Genomic DNA, 16857 nt, shown 5'->3' with positions numbered 1-16857 from the left:
TCAAAACACTTTGTGATATAAATTTGACCCTTGACTTGTGGATTAGGTTTCTTTGATAAACTTTTTCAAGTGTCTATATCTGTCGCGAAGTAAATCAGTCTTAAAACTATGGCAGCTCTGGAAGGATATCAGAGAGGCAGATCCAGATTGCTTGCAAAAACTGTAGAGTTGCCTGGAGACTGTAGAGATGACTAGCAAAATTTATGAGGGAAATTTAGGTGCTTGAAATGTTGAGAGACTAGAAAGAAGATTGAGGACTTGCAACCCTGCTACGAAGATCATGAGAAGCTCTTGGTGTTTGAAGTACAGTAAGATTTCCTGAAAGTCATATGACATAAATTGACAATGCAGTCAGCAAAACTGAATACTCTGAAATACGGTAAGAGCAAGGGGGAATAGTGTTTTCCAACTATCCAGTGACAGCTTGATCACGAAGCTCAAATGAAGTGTGATATTTATTTAATATATAATACAATTAATATTTATGTACTTTTTAACATTAGGAAAAAAAAAATCACAACAAATGCCAGATGTTTGTTTGGCCAGATTTGATACCTAATAAAATGAATTATGAAAAAATGTATTGGAAATTAACATGAGCAAAAATTTCTATGTATGTCTGTGCAAGATTTTAATTTTAAGGAAGATTTGACCAAAGTAGTTCTAGTAAAGACAAAGAGGTCGGGAATAAAGCATTTCATCTCAACTGTTTTATTCTTTTTCTGTAGTTGTTGTTTTTGTTTTTCTTATAGTTCTCTTGTACCATACTCCACTTAAATTAAAAACAACAACAACAAAAATCCACACAAATATCCTTGTCTTTCTGTTCAGAAGATACCTCTCCTTTCCCCTCAGAAGATACCATTTTATCTATGCTTTCATTTAGAATTTAGGCTGCAAACTTAATGATTGTTGTCAAAAAAGAATCTTGCCTAGATTCAAGATTCAGTATATCTGCTCTGCCAAATCCTTGATTTCTGTCAGTATCTTACATGGTTAAGGATTTGAGACCTCTTTTGAAAACAAAGACTGACTGGATCTGTTCTAATAATTTCATGTTCACTTGTCTAGGTGCTGTGAATGCCTTAGCTGCAAAGCCATGTCAGATCTGCCTTATGGGGCTGGTGTTATTCTATGAAATACACAAAAGTGTGTTTATAGATTCACAGAACAGTAGAGATTGGCAGGAGCATCTGAGTCCATCTGGCCCAGCCTCTGCTCAAACAGGGACACTAAGAGCATGTTTTCCAGGTCTGTGTCCAGGAAGCTCTTGAAGACCTCCAAGGAGGAGACTCCACAAACCTCTATGTGCCAGTGCTCTGTCACCCACACAAAAACTGCAGCCTAATGTTTACACAGAACCTCCTGTGTTCCACTTTGTTTCTGTTGCCTCTTGTTGTGGGCACCCAGTGCCCACAGCTCAGAACATGGTTTCACCTTCTTTGCATCCTTTATTCAGGCAGTTGCGTATGCATACACTGATAAGAAACTTCCAAACTCTCTCTTCAGACTAAAACGTTCCTCGTTTCTTGGCCTTAAGTTATGATTGTGAATAAAATCCTATAAAACATGGTGTATATTCAGTTCCTTTAGGCAAGTTTACAAATACATCTTTAAAACTGTGTAGCAGGAAAATAGGTTATTCTCTGTTCATCTCTATAGCCTATAAAATAGGTTGTAAAATAGACTCTAGGAGTCCTATTATAGGGATAGGACTCCTATTCAACATTATGAAATTCTGCAAAACATTTCAGTTTGTTTTATGCTTCACATGAGGTTATAGTCATTTTTTGCTAATGCTTTCCTGTTAAAACTCAGGGCCACAGACCATTGTTTACTAATGACAAAGACAATTAGCACTGGAACGTGTTAATGGTTGTGTGTTAGCAGGCAATAATGTCTTCATTAATGCATGGCTCTAATGTCTATAATAACTTTGTCACTAGGTGGAAGGAATGCTTAGGGAGGAGGGAATGCCTTTTAGCACTAACTGTCCAAAGTCATTAACTGCATAAAATGGGATACCATCTACTTGATGGTGAAGCTACCTCATAGATCTTTAAAGGCCAGACTTGAGTCCCTTGAATTCACACTACAAACTCTGTCAGATCAGTTTCCACACTTCCAGCTCTTGGCCACTCTTCTATAGTCTCTAATTGTACTTAGTGAAAGTACATGCTTGGAGTGAAAATTTTCCTATTTGTTTCCTACATAGCAGATGCTTACTGAGATGGAGCTTTGTTACTGAATTTCTGTTTTTTTTGTTTTTGTTTTTGTTTAACTATTATTTTTATTATTTATTTTTTTAATTTTTATTTTTATTTAGATGAAGGAACTTTGTTTATAAATAAAATAGTCAAAGCCTGCTATTTATTGACAAGTTCTTTTATCTAGTACTTAAACTGAGTAAGTTTCCATTTTAAATAAATAAATAGATCATTTTTGTTGCAGCATGAAAAATGTTTCTTATTTTTCTTATAAACTCATACTTGCTGAACATTTCACAGAAGGTGTGATACACTGAAGGAATAGTTTAAGATGAAAGAGACAAATACTTTTTTATTCAGTCTGTAGCCTCTGTGCCCTAACTAAGGAAATAGATATTGAAGTATTTAGTTTTTTTTATCGCTTCCCAAACACTTATTCCCCAACCCAATGAAAACACAACTGAAGGCCTAGAAGCTAAGGACAAAAATAGAAGAAGCTTGCAAGGAAACAGAGTCAGATACGATGCTTTATTAAGTATTTTTTCCAGTAGTAATATCTATCTTGGCTCATACTAATGTGGAAAAACAATGACCTACCACTGCTTTTACTCATGGTAGTGAATGCTACCTCTTAACTCCTGTGGATTCTAGATTGTTTCTCTCATGTTAACTCAAGGCTATGTCACTTTAAAAACTGTTGTCTGTATTACAAATCTGTTGCTGCTTTTAAAAGACTTGTGTGATCTAAGACTGTTCATGTGTGGAAACTTATAGAAATACTAATGAATTACAATTATTTTTTAATTATCCTTTTGAGGATATTCAAGGTTTTACATTTGTAAATATTGATTTATGAACAGTTCTGAAAATGTTAAATAGTGTTTTAGTACTGATGGTTATTAATCTTGCCCACTGTCTGTACTAGAACATTCAATTTTTGGAAAAGCAAAGCAAGCTTAGATTGTTTACCATTCATAGAAACATCATCAACTCAGTACTTCTCTAATGAAATAGGAAATGTGTCCTTAAATCTGTTATCTCAGATAATGATGAAGGAAGTGTATCCTGTATTTTCTTTCCTACACCTTGTATAGCTGATATTTCCAACCTTAGGCCCTATTCAGTACTTCCTTGTTTGGAGTGTTGCTTACAGGTTTTATGACCCTGTAAGTGCACTAGAAATTGAGATTTTTGTTAGCTTAAATCATTCTGTGGGAAAGCAATGAAATATACTGATGTGCTGTGCTGGAGTGGAAGTGTTTTTTACAGATTTGTTAACTTCCCTTACTCTAATAACTAGTTGTAATACCTGATCTACCATGGAAGTACTGTGACCCGCTGAAGTATTTCATTTTAAGACAAAATATGAATTAATACATGCTGTAACATAGAAATTTCAGTTTGACAATTCTGTTCATCACTACTAAGTATTATGTGGATAAGAATAATGAAAAGTGTCACAGGATTAAAGTGCTTAAAACAGGTATTAAGGGATTTCAGTTAGTATGCTGTGGAAAAAATGATTATAGCCATAAAGGTGAGAAATTAAAGAAGAAACCCAGTCTGCAATAGGAATTTTACTAGATTTGTGCTTCTATAATTGTTGCGAAGCACCTCTCATGCTTGATTGACTGCATAAAAAAATATGCTTCTGTCCAACAAAAGTTATACAAGTTAAGAGTATGTTTCTGATTTTTTTGCATTCCTAATGTTAAAGTTGTGTGGAATCTTGAAATAATTGAAGCTGAGGGATGGGGTGAGGGCTTACTCTTATGTGAAATTTGCTGATGGAAATGTTTGCTGAGGATTCTTTCATCAATTTCTGTTATTCTAACCTTATAAATTAGATTTCATTGTGTCTTATTGACTAATTCAGAGTCAGTTGGGTTTCCTTAGAATATAGTTTCCAGGATCATTAGACAATTTATGGACTGTACTTTTGGTATTGGGATCAGTGGGAAAAACCCTACTGTTTTATGCGGTAGTATCAATCCATCGGGAAAAGGCTAATGTAACACAAAATGATTGTTATTTCATACAACAGAGGCAATCTTCATTGCATATTGAGGGCACGAATTGTGCTTCCCATCCTGAAAAAATAATTATCAATAAGAATAGAGAACAAATGATTAAAATATTCTTGAAACAGAAACTGGGAGAAAAACTTAGTACCTTAAATGATTTGTCATCATTTTCTGATCTCCATATGGATTTTTATACATTTCTTTTACTGTGCTTGTATTTTGTGTTTGACTGGAAAACAAAGAGCAGTTATATCACTTCTGTATATCTAATAGCTACTGTTGTCCTCTCAACTATCAAGCTGATCATTTCATTATAGAAACTTCTCAGGCTGGTCAGGCATGACTTGTTCTTAGTGAATGCATGCTGAGTACTCCTGATGATCTCCTGATTTCCAGGGGCAACATTTACTTTTCTCCAGTCTTTGGGAACCTATTCCTGTTTCCATGATTGAGCAAAGACTGAGAGTGACCTCACAGTGACATCTTCCAGTTCACTCAGAACTTGCTTGTGCATGCATCACATCATGCCCAAAGGACTTCTGAATGTCAGTTTACCCGAGTATTCTCTGCTCTAATTTTCTTCCACCAAGGGTATACTTTCCTTGCTCCAGCCTTTTAGTCTGGTCTCTGGGACCTGAGATTCCTGGGCAGCCTAACTAGTAAATACTGAGTCAAATAAGGCATTCAGTATCTCAGCCTTTTCAGAGGTGTGGGTAAACAGGTCTACTATTTATTTCAGCAGAGGGCCTGCATTTTCCCGAGTCTTCATTCTGTCACTGATGGAAGCCCTTTATGATACCTGTGATGTCCTCTGTCATACTAAATTCCACTTGGAATTTAACTTTTCTAATGCCATCCCTGAGTGTTCTGACAATCTCTCTGTATTCCTCTCAGGTTACTGGTCCTTGCATCCACCCTCAGTATGCTTTTTGTGTTCAACAAAAAGCAATACTTTTGTCAATATTTTTTTCACCTTAGATTTCTTTTGCTCTTGGCCCTGGTGTAGATTTGCATAACTGTTCTCTCTCTAACTAGCTTTGCCTTTTGCAAGTGTTAATTTTGTAGGTCTTTATTGAGATTCTATCACTCATTTCTAAAACCACATATATGTCTGAGCAACAGCTGATAATATACTGTTTAGCACTGGGGACTGAGCAAGTAGAATTCTTCATAAAAGTTTATCAGTAAACTTCATAGAAATAAAAATGTTTGCACAGATGTCAGTAAAGGAAGAAAAATGGATATGAGTGCAGTGAACCTACATTGCTTTGTGGTGATCCCTAATTGACAAGGGGAGACTAATCTGTCATCCTGATAGAAATGAAGCTGCCACAGCTTGATGTCCTCAGTTCCAACTAGTAGTAAGACTGAGAATGCATTGCCAGTAGGCATGCACACAAACATAAGTATTCACTATATATATATATATATAAAAATGTCCAGGCACACTTGGCATTCTCACAAATATTGGATCATCATGAAATACTCTTCTTCTGTATCTCACAGTGTATTCCAGCTCTGTAGACAGTGACCACCTCAGTCCAAGAGGTGATTCACAGAGCTGTTGCCCATGGCTTATCCTGAGTTTCATGTGGGTGTCTGGAAACTGTTGTGAAACTTTGACAACGTTTGATTTCCTGCCTGCTCTTGTTCCACAGAATATACATGGGCTCATGGAGAAGGACTTGATGAGCTGATTGTTCTTGCAGTGGGCCTGGATGTAGCTGCAGAAGACTATAACTTGACTCTTTCACCTGCCATTGCCTCACTGTATCCTCTGTAGGTATTCAAATGAGCTTTTTATCACACAATCAAACACTGATACGTTCAGAAAATTCTATGTATATATTTTGCTAATCATCATTGATCCTAATCTCTTGGTGGTGTATCACAGAATCTCAAGGGTGGAAAGGACCTACAAGATCATGTAATTCAACCGTGTGACCGATAGTTTAAATATATATCATAGATTTGTGTCTTTTTTGGTCTTTGATAGATTTGAGTGCGCAAACTTTAAATGTGTTAATTCTGTAGAGACCTTGATGACATTCTTTGTCAAGTCTGCAAAGCTGGTAGGCCTCTGAGTGAAGACTGCAGAGTTTGTTTGGCCAGCTTGTGTTTTTGCATTTCTCCACCATTTCTAATTTTTTCTTTTTTTTTCTTTCTTTCACTTGTAGTTTACGTAATTTCTGTAGTTTGAAATATCTTTGAGAGCTCAGGCTGTTAGGTGTTTGCATAGTAAGATCTCTCCCAAAAGCAAAAAATACAAATAATACAATTTAGAGCTGTCCTTCAGTGAGCCCAATGCAAACAAAAGTATGCCTTGCTCCTCTACTTCTAATGTATGGCATGCGAGTAACAGGAGAGAAACAATAACAGAAAAAACAAAGCTTTTTTTTTTTTTTAATAACCTGGTTACGAGCAGCAGAGCATTGCACGGATCCCTGCTTGTCCTTAGCGCACAACATACCACTCCTACTGCTGGACTGGATGTACATTGCAGTTACCAGGGTCTGTATTGCTGCTGGGTCTTTATGGCTGAGCCATGGCTCCTCTTCCACAAGCTGCCAGGGAGTCATACTCAATTCCTATGATTAAGATGGATACTTTTGTCAGTGAGCCTCTGAGATAAGGTGGTAATGTACAGAAAAAAGTAGGTTAGTAGCATTAATCAGGCTTAAAGGGTATGAAATCAGGAGGAGAAGCATGGCAATCTTGAGATGAGAAACTGATGTAGCAGCAGATGAATACTTGCAGATAATCTTTTAATGGACAACAGGTCAGGGAGACTACATGATGACTTTTTCTGTGCACAGCCTCTGGATCTACCAAGATTCATTTCATGTTTCACAGTTGTACAGCATCTAACACTTCTGTGCTTTTGTTAGTCTACCATACAAGTAGTCACTGGAGATTTACTTTTACTTGCAGCATGACAATTAAATATTTTTTAGATGTTTTTTCAAGGTTTTTCCTGGACTCCAAATAATCAAAACTTTTGATTTCAATATATTTTTATAACAATATAGTTGTATTTGCTGGCTGTGCTGACATTTTAGAAAACAGTATCTGTTTTTTATTACTCCTTTTGCTAAAAGAGATTATTAATGCTTCATTAATCAACTGTTCAAAGTGTGATTGCTCCTGAATAGCTCTCAAAATCTGTCTTTTTACTACTTACTTTCATTAGTGCTTAATTAACAGAGAAGAGGCAAACTGAAATCTCCAGCCCACTCAAAGATCAGATACTACTTTTCAGAAGAGATATTCAGAACGTGGTCTGTGTTTTGCAAGTAAATTTAAAAAAAAAAAAAAAAAAAAGCACAAAAAAACAACTGTAAATTGAAACCAGATTTTTCTGTATGGACTAGTAATACAAATGCTCTGTGTGAAAAGGAAGAGTGTTAAATGGGGCCATCACTTTAACTGGCTATCTCCACAGCATGCACAAATAACAGTAAATGATACTGGAAAAAAACATGGATATTTTTCGAAAGAAGGATTGCCCACATAGTTACAGTTGTCTCTGTGTCTAGTCTTCTCAGATTCTCTGCTTTGTGTGGCATAATCTACCTTATGAGTATATGCTTATCAAAAGTGCAGTATAAGTTCCAGCATTTAAAATCTGACTTATACTCAGAATTTTGGAGTTACTTTACAGGAAGGGATATTTTTATTAGTGTAGAGATGGAGCAATAGAAAGACCAGTTTTTGCTCTGGACAAGTGAAGAAGTAGTGATAGATTAACAGGCAAGATATATTTGGCTTTCCAAGGGGAAATATACCTATAACTGCCAAATAATTCCTTTCCCCATGCACTAGATGTGTTGTTTGGTAGACCATATATTTCTGCCAAACTTCTTCATTTTTCAGCAGACTAAAATTTGATGTTTAAGGAAGTGAGCTTATTCTTAAAATCTTCCCCATCATCAAACACTGAGTTGTAAAAAGAATCTAAGAAAAATGATGTACTGAATATTTTTTATTTGTTTTAGGGCTTTTAAAAAATACTGCTATAAAAGATTGTTCAGGTTTAGTGTGTGTTTGAATACAGAAAAAGCTCCTGAACTCTTTTCCAGCCAGAGGAAGGCAGATTTTGAAGAAAAACTGATAAGTTTTACATTGACAGATCAAAGATGAAAAGAGGTAATGGTGAATTATCTGATAATTATGAGACTTGTGTCTTTTTTTTTTTCCTGAACACATACTGATATCCTGTTTTTATCCCCCCCACCCCCACCCCTTTTTTTTCCCTCCTCAATATTTTAAGTAAGGTAATCACTGCCTGTAGTAGTCACTGCCATATTAACACATGAATATGTCCATATGAATAATGTATGCTAAGTTGAAAGCAGTATTCATATAATCATCTGAATATTATGCATATTTTGACATTTTAAAAATAATACATCAATTGTTTATCAAATGCTCACATTTGAAGTGAATATGCATTAAAATATTTTCCATATTTTCCTTATTTTCTGTAGTTTCTTAATTACAGAGCCTCAGAGAAGTCATCTGATCTCTTTAGCTACTTGAGTTTTTACAGTGACAGTGTTGCATGTCATGACTTCAGGAAATATTTTCATGAAACTGGTTAAATTTAGTGCAGGTTTATGCAGGAGGAACTCCATAGTTTTCCAAAGAGATGATGCTATGCTCCACTTGTTCCAGTGCTTGATGCCTATTTTCTGACTTTTTTTTCACAGCAGTAGTTCAAGTCATTTTCAGTAGACAGCTGTGCAGATCAGGATCAGATGTTAGTTAAAATAAACATTTGCATTTTTACCCTCAATCTGTGCCAAGGTGATACAGAAAAAAAATGTACACCAACAAATACTGAGTTCTGAATTATTAGGGTTTATTAAACTGATATTTCCATGAAATCTTACAGATTTGATCTCTGAGAAAAATTCATGACCTCAATTTGAAAATGTGGTGTATTTGATTCTTTACCACAGTGAAGCTACTGCACAGTTGCTTCTCTACCAACCCGTTTCTCTCTGGAGAAAAAATAAAAACAACAAAAACAAACCTGAAAGCAAAAGCAAGAAAAAAGCATGTTTTCCAAGACTGGTTGTGTCTCCTCCCAGCCTCTTGTCCAATATTAGCCTGATCGCTGCGAGTGGAGATCACTGTAGAGAAAGTCTCAATGCTGCTGTTCAGCAGCTGCAGAATCATTAATGTACTACCAACAACTTTGTTGGTCACAAATATAAAATATGGCTCTGCATGGGTTGCTGTGAATAAAGTTAATTACATCCTAGCCAGACTCACTGTAGAAAGCATTTTTGTTATTCAAATAAGAAAAGCAAGTCACTTGGGAAACTCATGAAATGTCATGAATTTGTCCATTAGAAACATGCTTGAGAAACAAAAATCTGTCTATCTTAAAAATAGCAGAATATTTTCTTTTGAAAAAAGGTGCAATCAAAGACTTTGGTTTGGTGAAGGATTATACATAACTGTAAATGATTTACTTATGGATTGACCAGAGTGGTGATTTTAGGTTTGGAGTGATAGGTTTAATGTATTTTACTTTAGACTGTACTGTGAAAGAGTCCCAAGATCTTGCTGTTAGATTATCTTACTCATGATAGAATCAGTTTTTGTTAGTTATGACTAAGATGAAGAAGAAAAGTTGGAAGTGAGAGACAGAATTAATCAGCTGGTTATTTATGAAGATGTAGATGGATGGAAGGGAAGCAGTTGTACTTGCAAGGTCATAAGATGTTCTTCCTTTCTTCTGTAATGGGAGAGCACTCCTGTACATGGCAAAGAGCTTTCACTTCTGCTAAACTACACTGCTTTTTAGTGAAGTAATGTCACCTGCTCTTCCTTTCACAGAACTAATACAAGCAAATGTAGCTACAGTTATGGAAATATTTGCTTCTCTTTTCTTCCCAGTGTACTGTTTACTCTTCACCCACAGATCTGCTATATAAGCCATATGGCTTATTATTCATGATGTCTCGTCACTACAGGTAATAATAACAGCAGTGACCTCTGACATAAAAACAAATGTCTGTAACAACAAGAAAAAAACTTCAATGGCAGGATCTGTCCACTTAGAAACACAACTTAGTTTAAAAAGCAAAAGCAAAAAAAAAAAAAAAAAAAAGATAAATTAAAAAAAATATACTGTAATAAGTTCAACGACTGTATGTTTGACATCGTTTTTGGAACATAAGGAACAACTGCCACTTTGTTATAAAACAAGACATATCAGCATCTGCTGTCCAAAGCAAATTCTTTACTGCATTTATGTAGTTATTTATTAAGAAGCTGGAGACAGATGTCCTGGGAAATTCTTAACAGTGTGTGTATTCTTAATGTCTGGGCTTGGGTATTATTTTGAATTTCCAATTAGATTGAACTATTCCTTTCCCTTGCTGTGGTGCAGACTGTAGTTCATAATAATTCTTCACAAAATTTCTTCTGAAATAGGCATGCATTGATCTTTCTAGGAATTACGTGATTCAAGCCTGTCTTGCATCATCATCTACACTGGACAATTAATGAGCACTTGTGAAAGCATTAAGAGGTTTGAATGCATTGATGTGGACTTTCATATCTTTTTCCTGTGTTCACTTAATAAAACTCACATTAGATCATAGACCCTACATGCTGAAGTAGATGTACTGTAGCTATAAAACTCCCTTAATTTCCATACTGCCATCTAGTTGCAATGAACTAGTAGAGAATCATCTGCAGCACAAAGAGAAGTCTGGCTAGTACTTTTCTTCTGTAGTTTCTACAAAGTGCAAATGCTTCATATAGTTCTTGGGCAGAGATAGACCCACCTTTCATGCAATGCAATGACACATGAAATAACTTCTTCAGGTTGGAATAAAACATTCCTCAAACATGGATTCGGGCTCAAAATACCCATTCATTAACTCATTAGTTCATGATAAAATAATACAAAGTTTCTCAGAAGTATAGAAAGATCAGATCAAGCTTGAAGGTCATCAGCTATGTTTGTGCTGATCTTCCTCCCATTGCTCTCCAGCAGGTCATGACTGCATTCACAGAACTTGAGGTATATACCATTAAGTACTCCTGCATGGAGAGATCTTCCTGGAAAGAGGAGGCAGCCACATTTTTGTTCCTATGTTTGTTAAAATACTACTATCTGTGTTGTCAGTCATGTCAGTTACTCCTTCATTTAAAATGCTTTTGTGAAGGCATAAGGGAGATGGATACAATCATAGAAGCTAGTGGCTCTGAGTTCTTTGCCATTTAGCTGTGAGAAAAGGGGAAAAAAGAGGGCAGTCAGCAATTGCACTCTCATGGCTGTAGCTTCCCTGAGCTTGGAGCTCATCCAACAAGCACCTGAGCACGCCAAGACCTTCCTTCATTGCACTTTTTCTCTTCATTGCTTTACTGTAGTTTTCATCTCTCACTTAATAGATAAAGAAGGTTATTATACATTTTATTAATTACTTTAGTGATCTGTTTTCAAAGATGCATGTAAATTTAACTGAGACATGTTCAGATAAGATCAGCTTGTTTTGAGCCAAATGTTGATTAGCTGACTATGTAACAGCACAACAGATGTTTTCCTGTTTCAGTTGCTATGTTGTGGCTTTAGGAGGAAAAGAATGCTAGTAACACACCAGTGTTTTAGTTGTTGCTGAGTAGTGCTATACAGAGCCAAGGATGTTTCAGTTTTTCAGCTTCTTGTAGTGTCCTGCCAGCAAAGGAACTGGGACAGGACAGAACTAGGACAACTGACTGAAACAGGCTGAAAAGATATTACACACCATTTTTCAATATGTAAAAAACTGTAAAGCTTGTGGGAGTTCCCCAGGGAAGCAGCCAATGCTCAGTGACTCACTGGACATTAGCTGATGTGTGGTAAGCAATTGTGTTTGTCCATCACTTATTACAGAATCATAGATTCATAGAATTAGAATGGTTGAAAAGGACCACAGTGATCATCTAGTTTTGACCCCCCTGCTATGTGCAGGGTCACCAGTTCTTTGTGAGAATTATTGATGTCTATCTTGATCCATCTATTAGGTCTGTGCATATCAAAGATGCCTTAGCTAGTATTCCCAAGATTTAAAATTATTTGTCTCATAGTCTGTCTCAAGAAGTCTCTGCCCATCAAGTAGAATTTAGTGCATGAATGTGAAAGCTAGGGCATGCCAGTTAACACATATCACTCAAGTAATAGCAGACTCTTAAACTTCAGAGGTTTTGACTTTATTGTTTTTGATGACAGGAGCTCTGATTTATTTTTTTTTTTGGTTGGGAAAATTCATTCAGGCTATTAAATTAGCATTCCCTTCACACTTTCCTGTGGCAGCAACATTCTCTGCTTACTATCAAAAGTAGTACTTTTTATGTCCTTTGGGCTAACTAGCACTGTTTTCTTGAAGTGATTCCCTCTGTCTGCTATTGCAGGGCTGGGTGAATGGCTATATATCTATTGCTTTTGCTACTTAGTAAACTGAAATCCCGTCCTATTCTGAATTAGGGCTCTCAGCATTTTTTTAAATATATATATTTTTAAGTCTCTGGGTTCTGCATATTTATCTAGCCCCTGCTACTGGTGCTCTGTTAATGAACATAACATAACATGTACACTGGAGTCCAACCCTATAGGGTTAAATAGCCTTGAGGGAACAGGACTGCTGATACCAAATTTCAGATATGTTTCTTATGTTGTTACTAAAATCTGTAAAGAACTAACATTAGCATAACAATAATATTATTTTATACCTCTATAGAAGTTTTTGTGAGAAAATCTGGAAATGTTTATATAAATATTAATGAGTACTACTTTACAAGAACTTTATAAAGGTTTCAGTAAGATAAAGAAGAGATGCATGAGTCTAAAAAATAAGTCCTAAAATATACTGTACAACAAATGATATTCTGCACCATCAAATAATTTTTACATAAAATATTTAAAATGATTTAATTACACTGTAGGTTAGAATTGCTTCAGCCAAGGCATTGCTTTGGGATTTGAGTTTAACTGTGATCTTTTGATTATACACATTAAATCTGCAGAGTAAAAGTAACTAAAATGTTACGTTTTGCATATGGCCCCAAATATACATAGTTTTACCACTTGTTAAAATAGGAAAATGGTGACATTATTATGAGGCAATGAGTATAAAACCTATTTAATAAAAAATGTTACTGTACAAATAGTAGTTAAAAATTCATATTATTTCCTTTATGAAAAGAATATTACTTGTTTCTTGCTTTGTAAGCTACAATAACTCGAAATTGTCCAAATGTTTTGAGAATTTCTTCATGAATCTTGATTAAACACTAACCTAAATTCAAGTTTTGCCCACACTTTAATGTAATCCTCAAATTTAATTGAAGTTTCTTTAATAATACTTACTAATATTCCTAAATCTAGAATATCTATTCTTCATCATATTCTTTATATACAAGATGTTATGTGAAAAAGGAACATACGCTCTGAATATACAATTACTACAAACTTCTGAGTTAAGCTGTTAGGAGAATGGGCTTCTACCTAATTCCAGACCTGTTCACAAGGGGTAATGAGGAATTTCTTACATTGTTTACTTTTCTGTGCTGGAGCCAACAGGAAACTGAGTGGTAAGGGTGGGATGCACAGACACTGTTTTGTAGTACTAAATAAAATGTAGATCTAAATAAAACTTCTAATAAAATTATTTGCCACTACTGAAATACACTACCAATACAAAGGATGCATCTTTACTTTTATGTTGCCCACAGATGCTACAGATTTCTCTAGCTCACCTTGTTTATTTTTATGCACTACAGTTTTATTCATAGATCTTCTCCAAGCAATGTTTATTTTTCTTTGTAGCTCATTTCTCTACTCACTTGGAAGAAGCATTGAGCATGTCTTTTCAGACTCTGGACAGCACTAAATAAAAATAAATTGCCTGTACTCTGGCTTATGAGAAAATACTTGTTTGTCACAGTCAATACTAGAAGGAAAATTTTCTGCTTAACCACAGGTAATGAAGAGCTAATCCTCACCATTCTGCAGGAGAAGCCATGTGAACTTGGGAAAGGAAAGATAGGAAAATGAGAAGGAAGAAGTCAGTTCTGTTCTAAGATATGCACTTTTAAATTTCCCTGTTGTCTTGGTGCATTAGTTGGCTTGTCACATCATATTTTCTCAGCTTCTTTGTATTATGTCGTGTAATATGACAGAGGCAACCCTTGTGACAAATCACACAAGCCAGTGTGCCAGCAGGGAAATAGAAAGCTGACAGTTCTCTGAATAGTTCCATAAAAATACTCAATAGAAGGCTATAAACACTTTCTGAAAATCTAAACCTATATTTTTTAGGGCTGTAAACCTTCTCTCCAAACTAATTTCAGAATACTAATATAAAGAATTAAGACAAAAGGTGAAATTATCTTGTGTAATAGGAGCTCCAGCTAATGTGTGGAAAAAGCTTTGGGATGGCAGATGGGGTCTATCCACAGCTTTCTGTTCTGCCTCTATTGCATGGATGTCTGTGCACTTCAACCCCTGCTCCTGAACTGTAGTTTTCGTTTTGGAGCATAACACTGGATATTGCACTTACTCAGGGGTAGCTTGTGAACAGCTTCTGTCTGAGGGGAACCAAGTAATATTTGCCAGTTGTATTAAAATGAGTAGCTCCTACTTGTCCTCAGGAAGAATTGGACTGAATTGGTAAGCCCTTTCCCCCAGTCCTAATCCACTGGCTGTCTTTGCACTAAATAGTAAGGAAGTACCTATGTTCTCTTTTCTGTTGTGAGACGATGTTTGTGTGTCTGTATTCATTTTTTCTATTCTTTCATGCTTTGTAGTTTTGATTTCAAAGACTAATCTTCCTCCTTTTTAAGATTTCTAATTAGCAAATGGTTTTATTTTGGATGGGGGGTGGGAGGGAAGCAGTTTGACAAAATATTCTGTGTTGTCTCTTAGGTGGTACAACCTGCAGCTGTTGTAAAAAGAGAAAGCAATTAGAAATGGAGTTCCACAACTTGAAAATTTACCCTATATCATTTTTAGGGCATGTGTTCTGCTTATGTTTCAGTGGCTTGTTCCAAGTAATGTTAGGAAAAAAGTGCTTCAGCATGATCGGTGCTAAAGTCATGTACAGATGCAGGACTCAAAAACTGATATACCACTGTTCTCATTTCTTTCTTGTAGATTTAAAATTCAAAGGAAATTGGAATATTGATTAGCATTCATTGTGTTTAAAAAATGCAATCCTATTTCTCTCTGATACAATTACTTTTGCTGGCTTGTGTTTTCCATGTTCCTGAACAGCTAAAGCAGCAGCATTACTCAGAGAACTTTATGATTAATTTGGCAAATTTATTGGTGGATGGCATATTTCCATTTCTTTTTCATTATTGTTTACAATAATTAAAAGATATCATAGTAACTCCATCTCTCAGTGCTGTGACTACTATTATCTAAAACAAAAATATTGCTTTGTTTGAGATGTTACCACAACTATAAGTGATACCCAAGTCCTTTTCTAGAAGTTATGATAGTTAAGCTAGTCAGCATTTCCATCACTGCTGTTACAAAGCAGTTGTATCTGGCAGAGGGTCATAATGGATGATAGGAAGCAATGTCTTAAGCTCTTGGAGTTGGATGTATGTACCTGTGTCTGTGTGGAGTTCAGTTTAAACATGTTTGTGTATATATATGCAACATGCTTGTTACAATTTTAGTTGCTTTAATTTTGTAGAACTTCTACTTGTGAATAACACATGTATTTTTATTCTGTACTGAGAACTGTATAGTGTTGAGGATGAGAGATGGTGCAGCTTTCTTTATGTATCTCAGCAGGAAAAACCTGAAAGAAAAAAAAAGATATGATGGATTTTAATAAGATGGACTAAAGAGAGGAATACAGAAAAAATTGCTGGGAACCGCAGTACCCTTCTGCACTGTATGGATGCTGGGTAGGTTTTCCAACAGAGCATGCTGATCAAACCCCATTTAAGAAGTTCTTCCTTCCTCACATACGTCTGTGCCTTTCATTGTGTGCAACAACAGAAATAAGTATTTTCTACTGACAGTTCGGAATATCCTCTCTTAACAACCACCAGTACATGGCATAAGCTAGCACAGGGAATTCTGGCAGATTTTCTTACAGCAGGTGTTTGTGTTAATGTATAGGTTTGTCAAGCCTTATGTATGAGTACTGTATACTAAGAGATATTGAATGTCAATTATTCCTTGAAGTCTTCTGAAAGGTTCACAGTACAGTTCTATAGAGTATGTCAGTTACCAGGTTTCAAAATGATGTTTTAACTAGAGTATATTGAAGTTGGTTGAGGAGGAGGGGCAAGAATCCTAAAGAAAAGGGGTAAATCTAAATTTCCTGGGTCCTTCATGAGTGCTCACTTGTAAATTTTAAAAGCTGTAGTTATGTGTTCATGTCTACTGTGACACATCTTGATGACATGAAAAGAAATACCTGAGAAACAGCTCATTCTTTGATCAGATAACTGCAAAAATATTAGAGAAGTAGTTGTCTGTTTCAGAATTTAATTCCTGTGATGATACAATCCATTCAATTTACTCATACTGATTCTGGAATAGGAAAATAATTTGTTGAATGATTCTTGCTGTTGTCATCGATATTTAAATGTTTTTGAGAACGTGA

This window comes from Coturnix japonica, chromosome 2 (assembly GCF_054131305.1).
Source record: "Coturnix japonica strain WE chromosome 2, WE-NBRP24, whole genome shotgun sequence".
In the NCBI taxonomy this organism is placed as follows: domain Eukaryota; kingdom Metazoa; phylum Chordata; class Aves; order Galliformes; family Phasianidae; genus Coturnix; species Coturnix japonica.
This window is presented reverse-complemented; position numbering follows the sequence as displayed.